This window comes from Cebus imitator, unplaced genomic scaffold (assembly GCF_001604975.1).
Source record: "Cebus imitator isolate Cc_AM_T3 unplaced genomic scaffold, Cebus_imitator-1.0 Scaffold18, whole genome shotgun sequence".
In the NCBI taxonomy this organism is placed as follows: domain Eukaryota; kingdom Metazoa; phylum Chordata; class Mammalia; order Primates; family Cebidae; genus Cebus; species Cebus imitator.
In genome coordinates this window covers 18,820,474-18,824,214 of record NW_016107333.1, presented here as the reverse complement: position 1 = coordinate 18,824,214, position 3,741 = coordinate 18,820,474, and the positions used below count along the sequence as shown (strand labels likewise).

The following is a 3,741-nucleotide window of genomic DNA, read 5'->3' as shown; positions in this document are numbered from 1 at the left end:
GAGCCCATGAGGGGTTTACCCAGCCTGGACAAGAAAGTGGAATCCAGAAAAGGCTTCTTGGAGGAGGTGACCTCTAAGCTGAGACTTGGAAAATGAACAGGAGTTAGCCAGGCAAGGAAGGAGCATGGGCATGAATGATGTTATCTAGGTAGAGGGAGCAGTATACCCATTTGTCTCAAAATAGTTGAGACAAATTTGGTTATTTTTCATTTCCAAGATAAAGCCACACCCTGTCAAATTAGCATTGGCCATGGGTGTCATCCTTAGCATCCTTGGACTAAAAATAGGAAAGAATAGGGACAAGGTGAAACTCAGAGGTAGGAAGAGCCTTGGTTTTCTCATCTGTAAAGTGAGATAGACATATAAGAGTCAACAGTCATATGAGACAGTTGAAAGATTAATTAACACATTGTATCGCTTCTCAGCCTTTTGGCTAAGATCAAGTGTAGTAATTAATACATTGTATGTGGTGATCTGGAAAAGGGCAAGCTTGCTTGGTGGTATAGTCTTGTTTAGAAAAGGGTTCAAGGAGTGCTGTGTATCAAGGCAGAGAGGATCTGACTCAGAACGAGGGACCAAGGAAGTGAATGGAAAAAAAAGAGAGAGAAGAGAAAGTTTTAGTAATTCTTTGTTGTTTTTTTCTTAAATAGAGACTGGGGTCTCACTATATTGCCCAGGCTGGTCTTGAACTCCTGGGTTCAAACGATCCTCCTGCCCAGCAGAGTAGTTCTTGCTGTGGTAGTAAGGAAAGGTGATCCATAGATCCCTTCTCGAAAAAACTGTGTATTGTTCACACTGTGTGTAAATCAGGAGGCAGTGAGAGCATGGAGTTTGGATTCAGAACAGTCCAAGTTCTAATTTTTCATGTGTTAGCCAGTAACTGCACAAGTGACTTAACCTTTCAACCTCAGTTTCCTCGTCTTTAAAATAGGCTTAATAATTAGTTCTGCCTTTTCCCTTAATGGTTGGTAAGAAGACTATTCGATATAAAGCAGGCAAAGTCCCCTGTAACTGATGCAGAGGAGTTATAGAAACACTAATTATTATTATTGTGTCCCTTTGCATTGCGTGATCACGTTCAGCCCTGAGACCACCAAGCTTCTATTCTCCTTTCCTTGTTTTGAAGTTCAGGCATTAGAAACATTAGACCAGAAGTTTTGTTTACCAAGCCTGTTCCTTTTTTCCTTTTTTAAAAGAGTGTCTCACTCTGTCGTCCAGGATGGAGTACAGTGGCGTGATCATAGCTTTCTGCCAACCTCAAGCTCCTCGGCTCAAGCAGTCCTCCTGCCCCAGCCTCCCAAGTAGCTGGGATGACAGGTGCACATCACCACATCCAGCTAATTTAAAAAACATTTTTAGTAGAGACAAGTCTTGCTATGTTGCCCAGGCTGATCTCGAACTCCTGGGCTCAAGTGATCTTCCTACTACGGCCTCCCAAAGTGCTGGGATTACAGACACGAGCCGCCATGCCCAGAGTACTAGATGATATTCTTGAAATTTATATATTTTTATAATCAAATACTCAGCAGAATGATAAATATTTTTTAATTTGTTAAAAATCTGAAAATTTTAGGTAAAAATCTAGATTTTCAACTTCTCTTGAAAAATAAACAAAATCTGCAACACTGGGCCCATATTTTGAGAAGCAACAACCAGCCGCAGTTGAGTAGGAGCGGCCCTTTGATGCCAACACTTCTTCTCTGTGCACACCACTCCTTCCTTGCTGTCCTACCCAGGCCCCACATCATGACTTAAGGTATCCAGCTGGCCCCTGTGGAGAGCTCAGCATGCAGCCCCTGCATCAGAATATTCCTCAGGCAGAAGGCTGTTCTTGTCTTTGGTTTTAAAAATGCCTCATAGGCAGCAGATTATTTTGTTGTTGTTGTTGCTTCTGCAGCTGCTTTTATTGTTTAATACAGTGAGTGACTCAACTTTTTGTTGTTATTGTTTGAGACAGAGTCTCACTCTGTCACCCAGGCTGGAGTGCAGTGGCATGAATTTAGCTCACTGCAACCTCTACCTCCCAGGTTCAAGCAGTTCTCCTACCTCAGCCTCCCGAGCGCTGGATTACAGTTGCCTGCCACCATGCCTAGCTAATTTTTGTACTTTTAGTAGACACGGAGTTTTGCCATGTTGGCCACGGCTGGTCTCAAACTCCTAATCTCAAGTGATCCTCCCACCTTAACCTCCCAAAATGCTGGGATTACAGGCATGAACCACCACGCCCCGTCAAGTGACTCAACTTTTTACAAGGGAGTCAGTGCAGTTTTTCAGTTGGTGTTCAAATATTTGTAACACCCTTCCCTATCCCTGAACGAACACACACACACACACACACACACACACACACACACACACACAGAGTGGTCTGTATTCAGCTTGGTTTCCTTCCTCACTTTCACTCACCATTTGCATTTCTGTCATGGACTTTAATTTCCTTATTTTTTTAAGTAAGACATGTCAGAGGATAATCTAGCCTGCTTTTAGAACAATTTCAACATCCTCATTTACCTACCCGTGTTCATGACTTTTATCCTTTCTTTTGATTAGCTAAACTGTTGGCAACATGTCTGGGAAGGATGAGGAGTCTCACTGCTGGGATTTTCCCCTTTATTTTCTCACCTTTCCCTTGGTTTGGTTTTGATTTCCATTGTTACAGTGTAATTGCTTCTTTGAACACAAGAGTGCAACATCACAGTACAAAGGAGCCTGGACTGTGCACCCAGCCCTACCAGGCTCACACACTCGCTCACACACTTGCTCTGCCACTGCTCCAGGAGTTTCCTTCAATAACGGGGACACTAGTGTCCCTCATGGGGTGGTTATGAGGAGGCAATGACCTCATACATTGGTTCTCAAGTGTGGTCTCTGACCAGCAGTTTCAGCACCCCATGGAAACGGTTAGCACTGTAAATTCTCAGGTCCTGCTCCCACCCTCCTGAATCAGGAACTCTCGGGGTGAGGCCCAGAAAACTGCTTTCATAAGCTTTCCAAGTGATTCTGAGGGAGGCTCCATTGTGGGAGTCACTGACTTAACATATACTATGGCACCTAGAACATTGTCCAACACATACCATGTGCTACAGAAACTGTTAACTCTTATTCCTGTCTAGTCTTTATATAAATGTTTGCATCATCATTATTTAATTTTTCTATTCATCTCTCTGATGTAGTATGATAGTAGTAGTCTTTTTATTTTATTTTTTGTTTTTATGAATGCATAATTATATATATATTTAGGGGCTATATGTGACATTTTGATACAAGCATACAATGTGTAATGATCAAATTAGGGTAATTGGGATATTCATTACCTAAGGCTTTTATTATTTCTTTCTGTTGGGAACACTCCAGTTCCCCTCTTCTAGTTATTTTGAGATATGCAATAAATTATTGTTAACTACAGTTGCTCTATTATGCTACCAAATACTGGATCTTATTCCTTCCGTCTCATATTTTTGTACCCAATAACCAGCCCCTTTAACCATCATTCTACTTTCTAGCTCCATGAGATCAATTTTTTTAGCCCCACATATGAGTGAGAACATATGATTTTTGTTTTTCAGTGCCTGGCTTATTTCATTTTACATAATGCCCTCCAGTTCCATCCATGCTGTTGCAAATGACAGGATTTCATATTTTTTATGGCTGAATAATATTCCATTGTGTATATTTATCACATTTTCTTTATCCATGCATCCATTAATGAACACTTAGATCAAATCTATGTTGATCATGATG

The 3,741-nt window shown here is 41.4% G+C and overlaps 1 pseudogene; it reads left to right on the top strand.

Annotated features, from left to right (window-relative positions):
• Positions 1–413: 413 nt before the first annotated feature.
• LOC119469322 lies at positions 414–547 on the top strand (annotated as a pseudogene).
• The last annotated feature ends 3,194 nt before the right edge of the window (positions 548–3,741 follow it).